The sequence below is a fragment of the Sminthopsis crassicaudata genome, chromosome 2 (genome assembly GCF_048593235.1).
Source record: "Sminthopsis crassicaudata isolate SCR6 chromosome 2, ASM4859323v1, whole genome shotgun sequence".
Lineage (NCBI taxonomy): Eukaryota > Metazoa > Chordata > Mammalia > Dasyuromorphia > Dasyuridae > Sminthopsis > Sminthopsis crassicaudata.
In genome coordinates this window covers 526943715-526966961 of record NC_133618.1, presented here as the reverse complement: position 1 = coordinate 526966961, position 23247 = coordinate 526943715, and the positions used below count along the sequence as shown (strand labels likewise).

Sequence of the window (23247 nt, the reverse complement as noted above, 5' to 3'; positions counted from 1 at the left end):
TTTGGCTATGTTGGGAGTGAGAGAAAAATCAAAGAAAGGAGAGTATGTTACTTGTTAGTAGTTAGGAAGATAATAATAGATGGTAATAAGAAGATTACTATTTTATTTTGGTTTTCTCTTTCGAGAAATCTCTTTGAACTGGGGAAGGATTGTTTAGCAGGAGTTGAAAATGAGATAAGTGAAGAGATAAGAAAATATTTAGTTACCTTCAAGTCCCCAGACAAACTTTGTTCTTGGTAAACTGAAAGGTTTGGCAGATATGTTTTCTGAGACACTATTGGCAATAAGATCTTAAAACTAATCATTGGTCTTCTTATTAAAATTTTACCGTTATTACATGATTAATTAGGGTGTTGATAGAGAGATTCATCATATGATTGTTTTATTGTTACGATGAAGAATTGTAAAAGATACTTTCAAAGATTTCACTTTTTTTTTTAAGATTTCTTTTTCTATATTTGGAAATATTATAAGTCATATTAATACTATGTGTCTTTGATAGTGGGGAAAAGAAGAGTGGGGGGAATGCATGTTTTACATGATAATATGATATCTTGAGTATAAAGAAGATGTCTACTAGTCAGCAGTCTTTAGATCATATACTTTGAGTTGATTTTTTTTTTTTTTTGCAAAAATGAGGATGAGTTATATTTAAGTATTTATTCTCTCTGCTGGTTTTCTTTGGATTTTTTTAAGAGAGCTGATTAAGGTTAACTGTATCACTGCAAGATGTTGCTTGAATTCATCTGGCCTATCTCTATCCACAATCTTTAGAAGGCTACATGGAAGAAGGGTACTTAGATCAGTCAAGTCTTCAGTTTTCTCCAGGCTTCACTATAGGACTTTTCTCTATCATGCAACTGGTACCTTTGACTTCTGTCTACTCTCTTATATTTTTGTCAGCTTTCTTTTAATTTTTGTCTTCTCTCAGTAGAATATAAGCTCCTTGATAGTAGATACTGTTTTTTGTATGTATTTTCATCCCCAGTGTTTAGCACAGGGGCTGCGATCTCATCAGACTTCTTTAATGTTTGAAAGTCTTATAGAAAAGTGTGTCATTATTTTTTTTGAAAGTTACTGTATTAATCTTGTGATATATAACAAACTGCACTGTGGAATTTCTAAGTGGAGATTAATTTAGGGGATAAAATTCTGTGTTATTCAAAACTGTGAATCTTATAAAGTTTCCAGGTTTCCTAGATCAGCTTCTTTCATAGTCCATCATTTTTTAAATTTAAACACTATCTTTAGTGACTAGTGGCTTTGGCAAACCAGTTTCTTCTTGTTTTTTCCAGTTTGAGACAGTGAATGACTGTAGCAGTGGCAAAGAAGTGCTCCTGTCTCCCTGGCATTGCATGGTGGGACATGACACTGGAGGGGATTTGGAGGAATGGGGTTCATATCCCACCTCTATCACAGGGTTCATATCCCAACTTCTGACAAACTGCTTCATCCCTCTGGGCCTCTCTTTCTTCCTTTGCATAACCTAGACTGGCTAGCTTCCAAGATCCATTCCAGTGTTAAATCTTTGCTCCCAAGAGACTGGTCAATCAGGCAGGAGTGGAAGCTAGGGCAATTGGGTGGGTCTTTTTTGTTGGATATTCCTTTCATCCTGCTTTACTCAGTGGGCTCTGACTTCAAGTATGAGGGTGTCCAGGGAGTTTTGTTCCTACAAGGTTCTCTTGTAAAACACTGACAGGCTCTGGGGAGGGATACTGGCCACTGTCTTCCTGATGCTGTTGAGTCAGCCAACATGCAGGGACCGATGTGAAGTGAAGAGATTCCCTTCTGCTAAGCTGTTTCAGTCTGGTAGAATTGGCTGGGATTCCTGCGAGGTAGGGCCTTTCTGAAACTAGGGACCTATGGTTCTATGTTTCTTACTACTGCTAGACAGTAGGGCTTGATAGAATGATACTGTTCTGGGAAGGATGCTCACTGAGGTTTGGCTTTGTCGGTGAGAATGAGACCAAAAGTTGAACTTGTAAAGCAGAGTTGGGAAGGGAGGGTCATTCTGGCTTAAGACTCTGAGGTTCTAAGCCTCTCCCTGGAATCTTGACTTCTGTCGCCACAGGGTGACAATTTGCAGGAAGCCTCCTTGATTACCCCATATCCAATTGGCAGTGTATAAAAAGTGGGAATTGTTTTTGTAGAGGACCTAAAGGGTAAAATTCACAAGGATAAAAAAATCATTCCTGTCATTTATAATGCAATAGACGGTAGAAGGAATGGTTTGTGATTTCAGTGTCAATGTATCAAGGGTTTGTAATTTTTAATGGTATGAAAAGTTCCTCCAACAACTCAGATAATGTACTTGAGTCATTTTCTTGGTTATTAAAATTAAAAGGAGAATGAGGTCTAGGAGTCACGTGACTTGGGCTCTGGACCTTTCATAACTCCAAAGCAGATCATTCAGATTGGGGAGGCAGTTAGAAAGAGCTGATGCTGAGCACATTTTTATTGCACATCTCCCAACTAAGATTACTGAGCTTTGGTGATTGAATTTTATGGCTCCCCTGAAGAATTCTAGTTTTCAGATCTCAACTCGAATAGAATAGAAAAAAGGGGAATGAGGATGTTCACAATACAAATCATGAAAGCATACTCTCTCTAGGACACCCGTTTATAATTTAAGGGAACAGTATAGTTGCACTGCATTTTGAATCTCTCTTGTTAAAGCCTAATAGAGAATTCAGACAGAGAGTAAAGTGGAACAATTAACCTCCAAAAGTCAAAGTGGGGTAGACTGATGAAAACTACTTTCCCCACCCAGAGACCAAACAGTTAGAATGAGTGGGCTGGCAGATGTCGGAACAAATGGAAGCTGAAACAGACCAATTCATAGATTCAGAATTACAGACAAAGCTTTTAATAATTGGTTACTTACTCTGACAGCGAAGCTGGGCCCGATTCTCATTGATTTTCCCTGCCTCCATGGAAATCAATTGTTATTTAATGGGATTGTGGATTTAGGAGATAGAGTGCAGGGTAGTAGATGGAGAACCATTTTCACAGGTCTAGCTTTCTCTTGTAATGCATCCTGGGTTCCACAATTGCTGTTCCAATCCTATCATTTTATAGATGGGAAAAAGACAGTTAACTTGATCAGAGTTGAAATATTAAGTATCAGAGTTGGAATTTGAACTCAAGTCTTTTGATTTGAGATAGTTCCCTTTACCTTATATCATACTATTTTTCAAACTCCCTTATTTAAGAACAGAGGTAATCTGTTCTTTTGCAGATTATCTTTAGAAGTTTGGTAGAATCCTCCTATGAATCAATCAGGACCAACAGTCACTCTCTCCCACCTCCCCCACTCCCCTTTGGAAGTTCCTTTACAAGTATCTTTATTTGGTCTTCTATTCTTTTAAGTATTTTATTTCTTTTGAAGTTATTCTTGTGTTTCTTTTGTATTCTGTTTTGTAATTATAGTTATATATAGAAGGTTATGATAATTCTTTTTATTTCTTCTGGATTTATTGTGATTTAACCTTATTGCTGTTTTGCTGTTTGGATGTCTTTCTTCTTTTAAAAATCGTAGTGCCTAATGGTTTTTTCAAGATGGTGTTTTTCTTTTCTTTAATAGTTCCTTTGTAGTTCTATTTTTTTTGAGATTGAATTATTTAAAATCTTTATTTGATATTTTGTTAGTTTGGGCATTTTATTTTTTGAAACTATTTCTTTTTGTGTGTTTTCAGTTTTATTAGCATAGAGTTATTTATAATAGATTCTGATAATTCTTTTTATTCTTGTTTTATAGTGTCACCATGTTCACTTGAAATTTTATTGACTTGGTTTTCTTTTTTCTTATTAATCATATTGAGTAAAGGATTTAAAAAAATTATTAGACTTTTCAAATAAACAGTTTAATTTTACTAATCATTTGCTGTTTTATCAATATCATTTTCTTTTATATATTGATGTTTTTACGATTTGTTCTTTGATTTTATTAAAGATTGATTTGTTAAAGATTTTATTGTTACAACTATTTTTGTATTCAACTGATTGTTTGTGCTGCATGAATTATTTATTGTTTTTATTGATGTGTGTTTTTACCCTTTTTTCTTTCAAAATTTATTTGCAATATTTTTGTCCTAATAAATTGTCAATTTTTGTAAAAATTTCATGTAATGCTGAGAAATATATATATATATATATTGTAGAAGTCACATTTTGAAAACACTTTTAGTTTTAGTTTTTCCAATAATTTGTTTTATTTTATGTTTTGACTATTTTTCTATTAAATTTATCCAAAAACTGAGAAAGGAACACTAAAGTTCCTTATTGTGGTGCTAATATCTATATCTTTGAATTTCAGTTACTTTTTCCTTTGTGCATTTAGATAAGAGCACCTGAAACATATAAGTTTAATAATAATGATTTGTTGTTTTATGGTTCCTTCAATAAAAGTTTCCTTTTAATTTCATTTTATGTTGAAAGTTTTTGTTTTTGCCTTGATAGTATGATTTATTAGATTTACATCATGTTTAGTAAATTTTCTCCTAGTTCCTTATCTTTATTGCATGTATAGTTTTGTCTTTTAAAAACATTTCTTGTAAGTAGTAGATTGTGAGGTTTTGTTTTCTCATCTGTCACTTAAAATTTTATTGGTTTATTTAGTATATTCACATTCAAAGTTGCAAAAGGTTTATATTTTTCTCCTTTTATCTCTAACAACCTTTTTTCTGAATTAGGATTTATTATAGTTTTTAGTTTGTTCCTTTTCCTTTATAAAGACAATATTTTTTCTCTTCAGTTATTTTTGCTTAATCTATCTTAGGCAATTATATTTTCACAGGGTCTGTATTTTACCTTCATTTTTCCACCATAGTTTGTAATTCTTTTCTTAGACTTCAGAATTTTGCTTATTAACTTCTTCTTGCTTCCTTTTATCTAATTATCTTTTTCTTTTCTTCTTTCTCTCTTACTCAATTGAAAATTTTCCTTTTTCCTTCTTCAAATTCTTTTGTTCATTTTTCCCCAAAAGATTTTTTCCTTCATTCTCTTCATTAATTCTACATCCTTTCTATTCTAGACTTTTACTGTCTCATTCATTATCCTTATATTTGTTATTTCCTTTTTTAGTCTCATGTATTTTTCATGTTATTAAAGCAGCTAAAATACTTATATGTCATTGAATTCTCTTCATGAAATATATATATTATCTTGTAGATATCCCCCCTTTTTTATTTTGCATTTCTCTCTTGAAATAACCAATTCCAATTAGTGGTAGAGAATATAGAAGTAATTTCCATGGTAGAAGTTTTTTAGTGCTCCTTATGATATAAGTCCATATTATCTCCTGCTCCCCTCATGATCACTCTTCTCTCTTAACCCCGTTTTCCAAGAAATCTTCTCTTTAAGTTTATTCTTCCCTAAAGTTGTTCATGTTAGTTGCCCCAGGAACTCTCATTCCTTTTTTCCTGAGGCAGGATGCTATCTATAGTGGTGTAATATGTTCTCAGAAATATTGTTCCTTATGCATTAAATTTTTGCGGATTTTACTCATTGTAAGGTCTCTCTCCTATTTTAGAATATATTTCTCTTTCTATAGGAGTATTCTTTATTGAGACCTCCTTTCACCACTAACTTGACATTTTTCTCTTCCTTCCCTCTCTTCCACTCCTCTTTACTACTTCACCCATTTTCCTATCAGCTGTTATTTTTCTGAAAGACATCAAGAATCATTTTTCCTTCATTGTTGATCATTTCCCTTTTATCTTCTTCCTCTTTACTCTCATTTTATGGGACCTCACAATCTGCAATTTAGTGTTATAAAACCTTGATTACCTGTATTCTGGGTGTTATCAAGTTCATGGTATTTAGATCTCTTTCTCTACCATCACTTCTTTTACATAACTTTTGCTTTCATTTTGTCTCCTTTAATATTTTAGGGGAAAAAATCTCTTAATGGTCTTTAATAGTTGTTTTGTTATTGTTAATTCTGTAGGTATCCTTCTCCTTCTATTTCCTATCCCATCTTTTTTTTCCCTTGGATAACATTTATTCTGTTAATTGTGATGGTTGCTGTATTTGTTTACTTTTCTTGCATTTTCTTGCATTATTTTTCTTGTCATCTAGGGTGTTTACAAAATAAATAATCTGCTCATGGCTTTTAGGTAGGAATGCTTCAAATGCCTCTCTTTTATTAAAGTGCATCTTTTTTTCATTTGGCTCAGGTTTACAAAGTACATACCTTGGTTTGCATCTTGAGTTTCTTTGCTCTTTGGAACACTTTATTCTAGTTCCTTCTGTTTTTTTTTTTTTTCTGGTTCATTTAGAATAATCTTGAGTTATTCAAATTTTCTTTATATTTCGCCTGATTGCATGAAGAAATTTTTTGGTCATTGGAATTATTAAATTTAACCACTATGTAGTATAGCACAGTTTTTCTTTTCCTTTTTTCTTTTCCTCTGGAGGCAATCTGTGGCACTTTTTTAACAAAATGACTTCCTTACATGTTGTGTGGTATAGGGGGAGTGAGTATTATTCCTATTTTATGTGAGAAGACTGAGATTATTCAGAAGTTGTGACTTGACCATTGTCAAATAAATAGTGAAATCAAGGATTAAAATTTAGTTTTTTTTTTTCTGATGACAAATTGGTACTCTTTCTACTGTACAATATAACCTCCCAGTCCCCTAATATTCAAGAATAAAATCTTGTTTTCTCAGCTCCTCCTAATATAACTTCTGAAATGATGGCATGCTTTAGAATGTCTCTTTCCAAATGTTGTGATCTCTTCTCTGTCCCTTCCCACTAACCCTCATAAACACAGTTGTAATTGCCTATCTTCCCTTTTTAACTTATCTCCTTCTATTGCAAGTTGCTTGAAGTTAGGGACTACCTCACCTTTGTTTTTACATCTCTAAGACTTAGCATGGTGGTTGATACACAATAAGTATACAATAAATGGCCTTTCATTCATTATTTCATTTATGACTACAATTATTAAGTGCTTTGTTCAGAGATGGCTTTAGACAAAATTGTAAAGTAGTCTGTATTTATCTTTGGAGCAGCAGTCAACTTTTTTTCTGTACTTCTTTCTCTTCATCCTGTTGCTTTCCCCTTTTCAAATTCTTCCCTTGGGAAAGGATACGATACAGGTCATTGATATCTTACCCTGATTTGACATCAGCTTATTAACTTTCCCAGTGCTACTTGCCTTTCATTTCCTGTAAAACAGTGAAATGAAAGGCTTTTCCCCAGAAAATTTCGAGTATCAAACAGGAGATGAGTATGGGACTCTTTTTAAAGGAGTGGGGTAATAAATATTTGTAGAATCTAAGATTAAACAAGAAGTAAGCAGACTGAAGGAGTTAGTGGGGAAGAGTGATAAGGACATTGTTTTAGGGATTAGGTAATCAGTTTGAATAGCAAGAAAATTAATTATGGCTACAGATGTTGAAAATGGAAATGGATAGTACTCTCACTCTGATGAAATACTCACTTGTGCCAGAAAATTACACTTGGATGCTACTGTGAAAGCAGAAAGAATCAGGAGTTTTTACTATAAGTTACTCCTGCAATATTCCTTTGAGCCAACTGTGACTCTTTCTCTAGTAAGCTCATTTAGCAGATTGGGAGGTAGATTAGCAGAAAGAATGCAAAATTTCAAAATACAAGCTCCCACTTCAAATTCTGTCTCTACTAATTATAATGTATGATCTTGGACAGGTAATGTCTCCGGACCTGTTTTCTCACTTATAAAAATGAGAGGAATTTGAATAGATGACCTCTAAAGTGCTTTCTGACTTTAAATCCATGATCATTTGAGTTGAGCATTCTCTTTTTTTTTTCCTAATGTAACTCCTCACATTTAATAATTTTTGCATTTAATTTCATAAACATAGTTTTGAGTTTGCAATAAAAATTTTTCATACTTATTGATCGTAAAGCCAGTGGAAAAAAAACCTATCGCAACCGATTTCAATTGAGGTTCAACAGTCCTGCAATACAGATAAAGAACAGTAAGGAATCTCCAGATTATCATTTTATGTAACAAACACAAATTGTGGTACACTTCACATGCTTGTAATACTGGTGAATCTTCTGATGATGTAATGTTTTAAAATGCTGATTCCCAATTAGTACATGTAGGCAATGGTTCAAAATTCCTTAAACTTTGCACAAGGATTAAAATGTTCACTTTTAAAGGCAATTGAAAGTGATACTATATGGAACATGAAATTAGTGAATATTAATAAGTTGAAAAGCTTTTGAAGTTGGATCAAATAACACAAAATCACATAAAGACTGAATTGACTGATTATAGATATGCTTCTCACCAGAAAATGAATTGAGAATATTTAGTAAGAGAAAGTACAAACAAGAACTGTTATATGAAATAAGGATTGGATCTATTCTATGTCATTTTCAATGGCAAAACATTAGATAGAAATCATAAAAGAGTAGAATTTATCTCAATTTAAAGAAATTTCCAATAATTGCAAGTTAAGTAAAATGGAATGAATTTTTCCTGTATACAACAAAAGTGTTTAAATACAGGTTATATTATTATCTGTCATGGACATAGTAATGGGGGGTTTGTTTCAAAATATCTTAGAGATGCTTTATTGTTATAAACTACTCTGAGTTGAACATTCTCATACAAATATGTGATTCTACAACTTAGCCCGATTCCAGTCAATTTCTGACTTACATAAAACATAATTAATTATTTTAAAAAAACCTTCTCAAGAAAGACATGAAAAGAGAATGATTTATGCACCTGTATCTTATTTGATTAATAGCAAGGTACCTGATGGCTTAATCTGCTTATGTGGAACCTGCCTCAAAATACTATCCCCACTCCCAGTCTTCTCTGTTGCCTGAACTTTTGGAGACACTCAGAATAGGGGGAAGGTCTCCAGAAAGCCATTATTGAAGTATATGTACTTGTATATTTACTGTACATAATAATAATTTAACCATTATCATCACTAAGTCAACAAGTATTTATTAAGTATCTGTTATGTTCCAGACACTATGCTAAATGACAGGGATGCATAGAAAGGCAAAAGAAATGGTCTCTGCTCTCAAGGAGTTCTTGATCGAATGGAGAAGACAATATGCAAACACCCATATATGAATAAAATATATACAGGAGAAATTGGTGATAGTTCCAGAGAGAGGACATTGATTGATTCATTAGATAAGTAAATGAATGAATTACAAGGTTTTTGTTAAGTTCTTATTATATGCCAGGTAGCAGATGAAGTTCTAGGGATACAAATAATAAAAAGAAAGGCAATTGCTGCCTTCCTGGAGCTAATTATCTAATAAAGGAATTATACTGGAATAAAGGGATTATATCATATACTGGAGAATGGGAGCCATGTAGGAAGTGCTTTGTATTGGAAAGTCACAAAATGATATATGCCATAGGGATGCATCCATAGGGAAATTAATTACTATTGTGGTAGTTTGATCACTGTTCTCCAATCTAGGGGTAGAAAGTGAAATGGGACCCCAGACAGTGCCATGGCATGAAGATGATCAGAGATCAGCAGCAGGTGAACTTAGATCAAGTTATGGAACACTCTTACCAGTGGGAACTCAGTCATATATGGGATCCACGATATGGAGATGGATATAGGGTGAAGTTGTCTACTTTATCATTGAGGAGAATAGAGTATTAAAAGACTAGGATGTAGGACAAGTAATATTTGATGAGAAAGAGGCTGTAAAAGGTATGTGGGGAATGGATAGTCACCAGTCAAAGAATGGCATTGGAGGGTATACTATTATAGTAAAGGGCTTAAGGAAAGGAGGGAGGAAAATAGTGAAGAGGGCAACGGACTTGGAGCTTGAAATTCTTGCTCTAACTCTAATTAGTTAGGGTACCATGAGAATCAGTAAAATATGTAGAATTATACTTGTACTAACTCCTTCAAAGGGATATGAGAAAAATGACTTTTTAAACCAATGAGCATCATACAAATAATAAACAAGGTTGTAGCAGGAATTCACAGAGACAAATAACCTCCTTAGTTTTGTTTAATGCAGAATATGGTACTAAATCTCAGATCCAAAGAGATTCTTATAGATGTGCTGGTGAGATACAGAGGAACTCTTTCTAGTATAATTTTTTCAAGTATTTTAAGGTTTGACTGACTTTCCACAGACTCTGGGGTATGTGTATATGTGCGTGTGTGTTGTATTGTATTGAAGAGCTGAATTGATACAAATGAAATTTGGTTAAATTGAAAAATGGGATGGCAAATAAATATATCAAGGGAATTTGCAGGAATTAGCTGTAACAAGATAGTGGTACCAGCATAAATGAGAAGAGAGGTTATGTCCAAAGAATCAAGTGACAATTGTAATTTAACCTCTGCAAAAGAGAGAACTTGCATCAAATTGGAAGACAGAGAAAGAGCATGGGAAGGTTAATTGGAAAATGTTATTTATAGAGCTTGTATTTTTCAGGTACCTTAGTGTTTGAAAGAAAAGACTCAGATGTGCTTATCCTGACAAGAGAAGCTTGTAAACATATTGGAGTACTTGTAGATTGTAGTTCAGAGCTGGTCTGGAGGTCACCTAGTCTAGCCCTCTATCCTTTTATTTTATAAATGAGAAAACTGAGGCCCAGATAATTCATGTGATTTGGCTGACATGCACATGATGTACTCTGAGGTATGTTGATAGGAGCTACCAATGAAGAATTGCATGATGGCCCAGATACTAGCACTTTGAGGTTGCCATATTGATGTATAATTGAAAGTAAAGGGTGAAGGGAATATGATACCCTTTTATAGCTAGTTCTGTATTATATTCAATTCTTTTTGCCACTTGAATAATAGGAAAGAACAAAAATGTTTCATGGTATGAACTCTTGGGTTTTCTTTTTAAAAATTATTGATAAATTGTATTAATATCTTTATATCACTTTCGTTTTTAAATTTCTCTTTTTCTTTTACCCAACAAACAATCCCTTATGAGAAAAAAGTCAAATGGAAAGGGGAAAAATTCAGTTTAGCCAAAGTAACCAATATATCCTATGAGATGTGTAATACAACACACCTGTCATTTGCCACCTCTTCAAAGAAGGTAGGTACATTTTCTCACCTTTTCTCTGGGATCAAGTCATGGTCATAATAATGACATTATTCAGTTTCATTTCTTTGTTATTTCTTTTTACATCATTGTAGCCATTGTGTCCTGGTTATTTCACTTTGCAGAAGTTCATATCTTCCCATGTTTTTTGAACACTTCATATTCTCCAAATTTATCATTTCATATGATGTAATAATAAACCAATTACATTCATGAAACAGAATTGGTTTAGCTATTCTTAAATCAATAGACATTTACTCTATTTCTAGTTTTTGAGTAAATGAATTTTCAACTAACCACAATTTTCTGTACTATTTTTTTCTTAAGATTCAGTTTTGAATTGAGATTGACAGTCAGTTAGATAACCATCACCATAAATGCATGATTTTTGTACTTTGTATTTGGTTCATAATCTAAATTTTGTGAATTAATTCTTTTGAGGGATATTTTCTTCTCCAAAGGAACTAGATTATATAATTTCCAAGGTTCCTTTGAGATTTAAATCTAGCATCTGAAGGCAAAAGTTTCTTGACTAGCATCTATTAAAGTAGCATTTCTACTCGTTTCCACTCTACATTTATCAAAATAATTAACTTTTGCTGTCTCTATAAGAGACTTGTTTTATACTCATTGGTTCTCATATTTTCTTTTCTTAGGTTATTGATGAACAATGATAGACAAATGATTGTTTTTTTTTTTGCATTGGGAACTTAGCTTTAGCATCTTTTAGCAATGGACCATAATATTAATAGGCTTAGAAGATATGTATGCAGAAGGAAAATAGACAGGGGTGAAGTCCATGACAGGACACCCACCCACACCCACATCCACCCACACCCACACTCAGGTTGTAACTTGTACCTGTAGGAAGACAGAACCCCTTTTGCACTTCTATTCCTAGCATCCAGTACAATGCCTAGTACACTGTAACTACTTACTAAGTGGGTTATCACTGTATTTTCTTGTTTCTATGTAAGGGTTGTATTTTGAACTGATTTTTGTCTGTGTGTATCTCTTTCTATTGCAGTTTGTTGAGCCTTGTAAATATTTGTTTTATCTTTACAAGCCAAGTTTATACCCAAAAGTTTATGAGAGAACATTTTGATTTTTTCTTCAAGAATGATAGTTTATTGTGGAAGGTGGGGGTCTGGGAAGAGGGTTATTTCTTGCTGTTACTTTGCAAAGTTTTGGCATGGAAATTACAGTTTTACTTTTTGTAGTTCTTCTGGGCCTGGTTTCTTTTATTTCTGTTTTAATCTTGGGTGAAGTTTGGATCCAGATTATTGAATTTTGTTATGCATCTCTCATGTTAAGCAGAGGATATAATATTTAGGCCTGGGTTGAACTAGATTGGGTGGTTGCTCCATTTCATTCATTCCATAGGAAAACAATAGAGTTTTCAGAAAAAGTCTATCCATTATTTTTATGGGGCCAATTCTCTGATCTCACTTTTTCTATAATCTTCCTTCCAGATGTGTCACTCAAAACTACTCTTATGTCTTTAGTGTATCTTTCATAAGCAATGCAGTAAAAGTTTTGTCATATAGCCCTTGGATTATGTAATTTCTATTATTCCTTCTGCCTTACTCAAGGTCACACAGTTAAAATGTAGTTGAGCTGGCACTGAGTCCAGTCTCTTTAACTCCTAGATCAATTCTTCTTTTTTTTCCCCCTGAGATAAAGTGGGGTTAAGTGACTTGCCCAGGGTCACACAGCTAGGAAGTGCTAAGTGTCTGAGACCAGATTTGAACTCAGTTTCTCCACTCCAGGGCTGGTGCTCTATCTATCCCATCTAGCTGTCTCCCCTAGATCAATTCTGTCCATGGCACCCTGAATCCTCAAACTCAGGGAAAATGGAATCAGAACTTCTTAGAGAATCCCAGCACAAAGCCAAAGTAGGAACAATGTAAAGAAAAGAGGTAGTTTTCCTCCTTTAGTAAATTCAGGGAGTAGAATTTCTCTAGAGAAAAAAGAGTGCCAGAACTTCCTCAAACCTTTCGAGCCTGGGTTGTATAAAAGTTTATCCCCCATCCCTGCCCAAACAAAAAGCAAACCGACCATGCTTTGAACACTCTTATTATTACTAGCTCCATTTTCCCAGATGACATAGTCCATGAATACTAATCATCAGCTGTTCCCTGTTTACACTATTACTATAGACCTTAATAGGGAAGCTGGAATCAGTTTTACATAAAATTCTGATGTTACTTCTATGTTTCTCAACAGTATATGGAATGAGACTTCAGGTATTCTAGTTTCAGAATCCAATATGATTTTGCCATAGTGTTGCCCCTAAGTCCTAGAAGACATTGTATTAGATCACTGACAGTAATAGAGAAACACAGAATTTCAGAATTACAGAATTGGCCTGTAGAGGCCACCTATTCCAACATACCTGACAGGTCTTTCCAAAATATGTGTCAAAAGTAGTTATTCAGTCTTTGAAGACCTATGATAGGAAGAACTCACTATGTCCCTTGGTAGTTTTTCTCACTTCCATATAACTCAAATTGTCAGGGAATTTTCCATTTCATTAGAGTTAAATTTTTATTCATTTTTCCTGGTTTTGTGCTCTGGGACACAATAGAACATTTCTGATTCTTCTACAAAAAGACAGCCATTCAATTACTTGAAGGCGGCTATCAAGTCTCTCGTGAGTCTTCTCCAGGTTAAACAGTCTTGGTTCCTTCAATAGATACTCACATGACATGAACCCAAAGTCCTTCATCATCCTGATTGCTCTTCTCTGGATACTCTCCAGCTAATCACTGTCCTTCCTCAAATGTGGTGCCCAGATCTGATTATATGTGACAGAAGCAATTTGACCAAGTCAGAGAACACCAGGACCCTTTCAACAAGTTATTTTCAGAAGCTCTGACTCTTGATGCCCCCACAAATTTACATTATTTTCTCTATTTGGTGGCCATGTCATATCCATAATAAGCTTATTATTCATTAAAACCTATTATTTTCAGACATAATGCTATTTAATTAGGCTGCCCCTCTCTAGAACTTGGACAGTTGGTTTTTGAATTTGATTAAACAGCTTTATATTTATCCACATTACATTTCATTTCATTTAGTTATTCCCAGTGTCTTCTGGGACTAAGCACATTTTGGATTCTGACTGTTAGACTGTGAGTAGACATTCTTTCTAGACTTGCATATTTGCCAGTCTGATAAGTATATATCCTGAATCTAGCAGCTTAATATTTGATAAAAATAAACTAACTATCCTTCCCCACTATTTAACAAAAACTAAAGGAAATATTGAAAGTTAATGTGGAAGAAATTAGATTTAGACCAATACTGTATATCTTCTACTAAAATAAACTGTAAATGGATATGTGATTTCAGTATAAAAGATCACATCAAAAAACAAATTAGAGCTACAAAGTAAAATCATTTATCAGATTAACAAATCTATGATTAAAAAATCATGATCAAATAAATGATAGGGAAGATTACAGAAGATAACTTGACTACATAAAATTAAAAAGTTTTTGAACAAATAATCCCAAAAAAGCTAAGATTAAAAGGGAAATAATTAACTGGGGACAATAATCTTTGAAGCATGTTGTAAGAATAGGAGTTCTTCCCTTTTTGATAGATGGGTTATTATGAGATTCAATTTATATGTATTAAAGATGACAGAAAAAGGGAAAGACAAATGTGGAAGGCCTGGGGGAAAGCAGACATACTGACATATTGGTGGACTATGAATGGAAACAATCATAATGTATAATTCCAAAGCAATTTGGAATTATACACATAAAGTTACTAAATAGTAAATTCCATTTATTCCATCTATGTCACTGCTAGAACTAAACTCAAAAAAATCAAAGAGAAAAGAAAATGTCCTATGTGTACAAAATACTTATAGCTGTTTTTTTAAAAGTGGCAAAAAACTAAGGAACTAAGATAATGTTTTTTAACTTCCAAATGACTGAACAAATTGTAGTATATGAATGTAATGGAAAACCATTGTGGTATAAAAAGTAGAAGTGATTTTCAAGAGATCTGGAAACACTTGTGTGAAATGATGCAGAGGAAAGTGAGTAGAACCAAAAGAGTTAATTTATGCTATAATATCAATATTATAAAAATTAACACATTGGGGAATTTTATAAACTGGTGAATAAAATGAGTAGGACTAGGATAATAATAGTTTATATGATCATGACATTTAAAAAAAAGCAATTTTTAAAGCTGTAAAAGCTATCGTCAGTATAGTAACCAAATGATGCCAAAGTAACAATGCTAACATTCTCTGTTCTATTTTCTCTAGGTCTAGCTTTTGATAGCCAAAAGTCATCTTCATGCCAGTGAAAAATCAGAGTGAGATCTGTAAGTGACTCAAGATTGTGTGCTATGGTGACCTTTGAGCCAGGATTGCAGGGAAGAGTGGAGGAGGTGGTAGTAGTGCAGCCAGCCAAGTTGGCCTGGGAGCCCAAAGAAGTAAGAGCACTTGGGAAATGCTCAAGATGGACTTTGGACTTAGAACTGGGACTGTGGTCTCTGAGAACCAAGCCAAACTCTGAATCTAATCATTTTCTCCCCAGAGAGTGAGAGCTTTTAAGTGTGGAGGGGATTTAACTTCCTATTTGTTGGGAGTATCTTTGTCCGTTTGTGACAATACTTTTTGAGATAAATATCCCTTTGTAAAAGTTCCTGTGCTACTTAAGTATTTAAGTCTTAATGTGGCAGGGAGGAAAATAATCGATTTCTTGTAAATAATGTAGACAAATGGGCAAATCGATAATGAAATATGCTCTAGGTGAGGTAATTTTGCAAACAGTCTTGTTATATAGGTCATACTTTTAAGTTAAAGTACATTAAATTTCCTCTCATTGTATTTTAATGAAGTAAAGCAATGCTGACCAATTAATATATCACACAACCCCAATCCCTTCTTACCACAACACAAACTGATTTTTTTTTTTTATCAACTGGCTTCATTTCCCACTTACATAAAATTACATAATGAGTTAAACTGGCTTCTTGATCTCAGAAGATGACAATGTCCTTTCTCAATACAAAAAGAAAAAATGGTTTCTCCATGTCCATATTTTTCTCCTCTCTTGATAACACAAACTTACAGACTTTAATTATAGCAGCGTTGTTAAGGCTTTTTCAAATGGAGAACTTCAAAGTTCATTTTGTAGTGAGCAGCATGGTATAGGGAAAGAAAACTGGATTTGGAATTAGAGGACTTTGGTGTATAACATATTTAAAGGGATGGTCTATAGAAGGGAAATAAGATTTTAATTTTCTTGGAACCAGAGGTTAGGCTAGGAACAGTGAGTGCAAGCTACCAAAAAACAGAAGGGGGGAAAAAACCTTTCTTACTAATAGAGCAACTCCCAAATAGAGTGGAATGCTTTGAAAGGTAGTGGCAACTTTTTCACTGAAGGTTTTTTTTTTTTTTTTTTAAGAGACTGTGCCAACTGGTTGAGATGGTCAAATAAGGTCTTCATTTTCAGGTATAGATTGCACTTTATGATTCTTGAGGTACTGTTTAACTCTAAGATTTGGTAATCATGTTGTATAGAAAATTCAAGAGACATGGTTACTGGGTAATTAATCATTTCATGAATAATTGCTAGCAAATAATTAATAAAAGGGGTCAGTGATATTCTCAATACCCAAAGATCTCTCATGGAACCCAATCAATACTTTTGTTTGCTGTTTGTCCTTTCTTTCTCATATCCCTCCAACATTTGTCATTGTTAGTTCCTGTCATCTTAGCCAATCTGATCAGCTCATCTTCCTGACATATAATTTATTATTAATATATGTAATGTTTGGAGCTAGCTTTCTGGAGGGCCTTGGGACAAGCGTTGGTCTCAGCAGAATAATCACCACGAGAATAGTCAGGAATAAAGTCCAAAGTTTTTATTGTCTCCTTCAGTCTCCCAGTCTGAAGCAGTCTGCTCTGCAGTTTGTTCCAGCAGCCTGCCAGTCTCCCCCATAGTGCAGGAGGCAGGAGAGCCATCATGAGGATAGTCAAAGACAGAATGTCTATCTTCCAGTCCTTGTTGGCCCTTATATACCCTATTACAATTACATCATTACAGCATATTGATCATGTGTGAACTAGAGAACCATTACATCACCATGCTAAGTACTAAGTATATATGTGAACTAGAGAACCAACATCTCATCAATTCCACTGAGTTAACACCTTGCTTCAAGTATACCTCTCCAGAGTTCTGCCCTTTACAAATATCCTTTACTCCTATTATTTGGAATTCCTCATGACAAACATTGGAGGGGATGTAGGAAAACTGGGACACTAATACATTGCTGGTGGAGTTGTGAACTGATCCAACCATTCTGGAGAGCAGTTTGGATCTATGTCCAAAGGGTTATCAAACAGTGAGGAAAAGCAGGATAGTCAATTTGTACTGTTGAGTGTGGGGAGGTGAATAATGTGTAAAAAGGCTAGAAAGATATATGGGGGTTAGGTTGTGAAGGACTATGGTTAAATAAAGGAGTTTATATTTTATTCCAGAGATATCTGGGAGCTATGGATATTATGGAGTAAGGAAGGGATTTGATCAGACTTTTGCTTAAGGAAGACTATGAGAGGTACAAATTGGAGTAAGTAGACCCATGAAGCAGGCAATGACACATGAAGAGACAATTAGGAAGATACTGCCCAATTTCAGATGGGAGTTGATGAGAATCTGAGCTACATCCGTGATTATAGAAATATATGGAAAGGAGACAGATACAAGAGATGTTACGAAGGCAGAAACATCAAGATATGGCCACTAATTGTATGTGTGGAATGAGGGAGAGTGAAGAGTTGAGGATGATCCTAGTGTTGCAAACTTGGAAGATTGAAAGGATGATGGTGCCTTTGACAGAAATATGGAAGTTAAGAAAGGGTTTTGAGGAGGCCTGCTAGAGAAAAATAACCAGTTCTTATTATTTTAATTAAGTTAGAGGTGTCTATGAGACATTCAGTTCAATCAGTCAATCAGTACTTATTAAGCATCTACTAGGTGCAGATACCATGTTTAACTCCTCTTCAGCTTTTGATTTTAAAAATTACCCTCTTCTCTTCTCATGGATTTTGTCAACCTTATGCAAGTTGTCAGCGTTCTCTCTTGGTTCTCCTACAATCTGTCTGACCAATCTTTTTAGTCTCCTTCTCATTAACCATAAGTGTCCCTCAAGGGTCTGTCCTTGACTCTTTTTTTCCTCCTGAATTTGGTGATCATAGATTTAATTATTTTCTCTAGGTAGATGATTCTTTTTTTTTTTTTTTTTTTTTTTTGAGGCTGGGGTTAAGTGACTTGCCCAGGGTCACACGGCTAGGAAGTGTTAAGTGTCTGAGTCCAGATTTGAACTGGGGTCCTCCTGATTTCAAGGCTGGAGCTCTATCCACTACGCCACCTAGCTGCCCCTAGGTAGATGATTCTAAGATCTATTTATCTAGTCTTAACTTCTCTCCTGACCTCCAGTCTCTCATCTCTAGATGCTTATTGGACATCTCAAATTGTAAATCCCATAGTTACCTCAAAAATCATCATGTCCAAAATAGGTCTTTTCTCTCCTCCTCCAACTGTCTTTTCTCCTGAACTCTCCTACTATTGTCTTGGGAATAATCTTCCTCCACACCTGAATCCTCAGTGTCATCCCTTATTCCTCACCCACACTCACAGCACATTCCCAGTCTGTCCCCAAGTCCTGCCATGGCCAACGTCACAACATCTCTCTTTTCTCTTCCCTTCTCTTCACTCACATTACTGCCACCTCATACAGGCCCTCAGCTCCTCACACCTATACTGTTACAACAGCCCTCTGGTGGGCCATTCTGCTTCAAGCCTCTTCCTGTTTTCCTCCATCTTCCACATAATCACCAATCTTCCTGAAGTCCAGATCTGATTGGGAAAATATTTTTAAAAACAAAGGTTCTGACAAAGGTCTCATTTCCAAAATATGTAGAGAACTGACCCTAATTTATAAGAAACCGAACCATTCTCCAATTGATAAATGGTCAAAGGATATGAACAGACAATTCTCAGAGGAAGAAATTGAAACTATATCCACTCACATGAAAGAGTGTTCCAAATCACTACTGATCAGAGAAATGCAAATTAAGACCACTCTGAGATACCACTACACACCTGTCAGATTGGCTAAGATGACAGGAACAAATAACGATGAATGTTGGAGGGGATGTGGGGAAACTGGGACACTAATACATTGCTGGTGGAGTTGCGAAAGAATCCAGCCATTCTGGAGAGCAATCTGGAATTATGCCCAAAAAGTTATCAAACTGTGCATACCCTTTGACCCAGCAGCGCTACTACTGGGATTATATCCCAAAGAAATCTAAAGAGCGGAAAGAGACAATATGTGCCAAAATGTTTGTGGCAGCTCTTTTTGTTGTAGCTAGAAACTGGAAGATGAATGGATGTGCATCAATTGGAGAATGGTTGAGTAAATTGTGGTATATGAAGGTTATGGAATATTATTGCTCTGTAAGAAATGACCAGCAGGAGGAATACAGAGAGGCCTGGAGAGACTTAAACCAACTGATGCTGAGTGAAATGAGCAGAACCAGAAGATCACTGTACACTGCAACAACAATACTGTATGAGGATGTATTCTGATGGAAGTGGAAATCTTCAACATAAAGAAGAGCCAACTCACTTCCAGTTGATCAATGATGGACAGAAACAACTACACCCAGAGAAGGAACACTGGGAAGTGAATGTAAATTGTTAGCACTAATATCTGTCTGCCCAGGTTGCATGTACCTTCGGAATCTAATGTTTATTGTGCAACAAGAAAATGATATTCACACACATGTATTGTACCTAGACTATATTGTAACACATGTAAAATGTATGGGATTGCCTGTCATCGGGGGGAGGGAATAGAGGGAGGGGGGGATAATTTGGAAAAATGAATACAAGGGATAATATTATAAAAAATAAAAAATAAATATTTCCCTCCACATGCTATATGATTCAGCAATCCTCTTCACTGAATTTGACTCTCCATCTTGCAACTCTGAACATTTTCTTTTCAATACCCTCTGTTCCTGATACACTAAATCACATCACCCAGTTCCTGGTTTCCAGGTTTCCTTCAAGGCTCAATTCACATCTGACTTTTTTGCAAAAGTTTTTCCAATGGCCACCTATTATCCTCCCCTACTCCCAGTGACTTCACTTTGAGATACCTGCCACTTATACTTATATACCTGTAATATACATAGCTGTTTGTATGTTGTCACCCCCATTAGAAGGGGAGGGATATATATTACATACATACCCAATATATGTATATATGTATTGACATCTGCATAGGGATTATTAAATAGAATAGATGAGGTAATCAAGTGAAAAGCATACATTTAAATAAAAATAGTGAGCTCAGACATATCCTTAGGTGTGTATCCATAGTGATATGGCTGATGATCCAGTAAGGAAGATTGAAAATGCAGTTAGGTAGAAGAACTAAGAACTGGTAATGCCATGAAAACCCAGAGTAGATAGACAAGGTAGGAAGAGAAAAATTAGTCACAAGTGTAACAGGCTCAGGATTTAGAAGAGGCAATTGATTTAGCAATTAAGACATTATTGGTAATGAACAATTTCAGTTAAATTATGAAGTCCAAAACTAGATTGCAAAGTGTTAAGAAGTTAGATTTTTCTAGGAGTTAGGATATAAAATTTAGGAGAAAGATAAGATAATAGCTTGAGAGTTTGGTTGGATTTAATTAGGTTTTTAAAGAATGGGATGGGCATGGGGGCCTATTTGTTAGGAAGTTACCATTTGATAGGAAGAGATTGAAGAATAGAGGGATGGCGGGATGACCCTGACTTCTGCCCCTTAGCGAAGAAGTGAGACCTAATAAGAATGAAAGTTAATTACACAAAACCTGACTAGATTGGCAGTAGCAAAATTTAAAGATGCACAAGTCATATGAGACGCTCTCCCTGGCAGGCAGAGTAACAGGCAGAAGCTTTCTTCCTTCTCTCTGGCTTTTCCTTCGGGATTCCGTGTGAGATCTGGATAAGTCTAGAACAGGTAGAATTGGTAATCCAAAAATATATTTACAGATACACTTGTGTGTTGGTGTCTTAAGGGTTCCTCTTAAGCATTCTGTCCTCAATCATCAAACATTTGTTAAATAGTTATGATGTATCATTCAGATGGATGATAAAAAAGAAAACACCAAACAGTCCCTGGCTTCAAGAAGGCTATATTCTAAGGGAAAAACAAAAAACAAAACAAAACAAAAAAAAACCTATTTACCTGTATGACTACATATGATACATACAAAGTAAGCTTAGCTAGCCTGGGGCTGAGGTGGGACAGGAAAAACCTCCTATAATAAGTGATGGTTAAACTGAGTTTAAAGGAAATCAGTGATTCTGAGATTTTAAGTTGAAGAGAGAAAACATTTCAGACACAGATAACAGCAAATATAAAAGCATAGAACTGGGAAATAGTGTGTGTGAGGAATAGGACATAAGTCATTATGATTGGGTGCTAAAGTGTGTGGAGAGGATTAATGCAAAAAAAGCTGGAAAAATAGTAGGGGTTGGGTTAAGAGATTTAAATGCTAGAAAAATATTGGATAATATTGATTATCTACTTGAAGGAACACTTTGTATCTTTAATATTACTGATAAGAAGTTTATTCTAATGAAGTTTTCTTTTCTATTTTAGGATTTGCATGTCTGTTATTTTCTCCTAGGGATTTTACTGTTGTTGAGTTGTCACGTTTGCCTTCCCTGATCTTCCTGGAGTGATTTGACCATTTCCTTCTCCAGCTCATTTTACAGAAGAGGAACTCAGGCAATCAGCTCAAGTGACTTGTCCAGAGTCACAGTGATAGTAAGTATGCAGTTGGATTTGAATTCAGGTCCTCCTGACTCTAGATCCAGTGCTCTATCTAAGTCCACTGTCCACCTAGCTGTTCTTATGGATAGGAAAACAGAATTGCTTATTCTGTTCAGTCTATAGGGCATCCACTTGTCTGCTGCCCAGAAGATTTCAAATTATGGGTTGAGAAGGGGAAAAAAAAAAAGGTCCGTGGTATCCCCAAATGCCTTATCAGAGGAATAGCTCTCTTAAAGGATCAGGTAGAAAATGCTGGTGTGATTTTTGTTAAAAGAGAGGAGTAATGTCGTTAACATCTGGTAGAGAATGCAAATTCCACCTTTGATCTTGACTGCATCCTTAGTAATGACAAACCCCTATAGAATTGGGTACCTTTGTAAGGGTTAGATCAATGCAAATTTATTCTCAGTAGAAGAAGAACTCCAAGCAAGTGCCTCGCTAATGATGGGTCGGAAGGCTATTCTGCAGGCTGCTTTTACACTAAGAGAGTTAATAGTTAGAAGGGGAGTTGTCTGAGCCTCAGCTGCCCTTTTGGAGTTTTGCAGGAAGGGGTTGGGGTGGAGGTGGGAATATATTCAGAGATTTCTCTCTAAACCTCATTTTTTAATGAAGGAAATCTGATGTTCTCCCTGCTTACCTCAGAACAGGAGCTGTGAAACTAATTAAAGTTGGTTTCTGCTACTCAGCATCTTGTGTTCTTGGGGAGAATGAACTCTATTCACATATTGCCATTGCCACTTGTTTATTTAGCAGTCATCTGGGTAATTTTTGCTGTGTCTAATGGGAACATGTGCAGCAATCCCACATTATATGGACAGGGTTAAATGGTTGTATTGTAAATCAGTTTTGGGGGCATGGACAGAAATATGGACTCGGCAATTTTGTTGTGATATAACAGTGAGAAGAAGGCAGAGTTTAGTTAATTTTTTTAGGATATCTCAGAAGAGAGGGATTTTGCTTCAGTAATTAGAGGAGAGAGGAATGAGGCACGTAGTGAAATGAGTTACAGCAGGAATTGTGCCCATCCTGTGTAATTTTGGTGCTTTCTCTTCTGGCCTTTCAAAGCTCAAAAGGTTATAGTCTGCTCCAAAACTCCTTTACCTAAAATTAGGAAAGGACAAATGCAAAGAGACAAAGAATGGAGTCACTGATTATGTCTGCAAATGGGAAGGGCCTGAGGTCTTGCCCTCTGTAAAGGGTTATTACATGTTCTCAGTCAAAGTCACTCCCTGATACTGAGTACCCTTTGACTGGGGTCTCATTTTTAGTTCAGCAGGTGATCAAAATACTCCTCTTCACAAGGTAAGAGTACCAGAAACA

General features: G+C 35.2%; 1 long non-coding RNA gene across 1 annotated transcript in view; it reads left to right on the top strand.

Moving 5' to 3' along the window:
• LOC141553694 (uncharacterized) overlaps positions 1–21917 on the top strand; it is a 128193-nt gene extending 106276 nt beyond the window's left edge. Inside the window, exons 2-4 of the long non-coding RNA XR_012485588.1 lie at positions 15344–15402; positions 16491–16538; positions 21754–21917. This is a non-coding gene — a long non-coding RNA (uncharacterized LOC141553694). The remainder of the gene's footprint in view (positions 1–15343; positions 15403–16490; positions 16539–21753) is intronic.
• The last annotated feature ends 1330 nt before the right edge of the window (positions 21918–23247 follow it).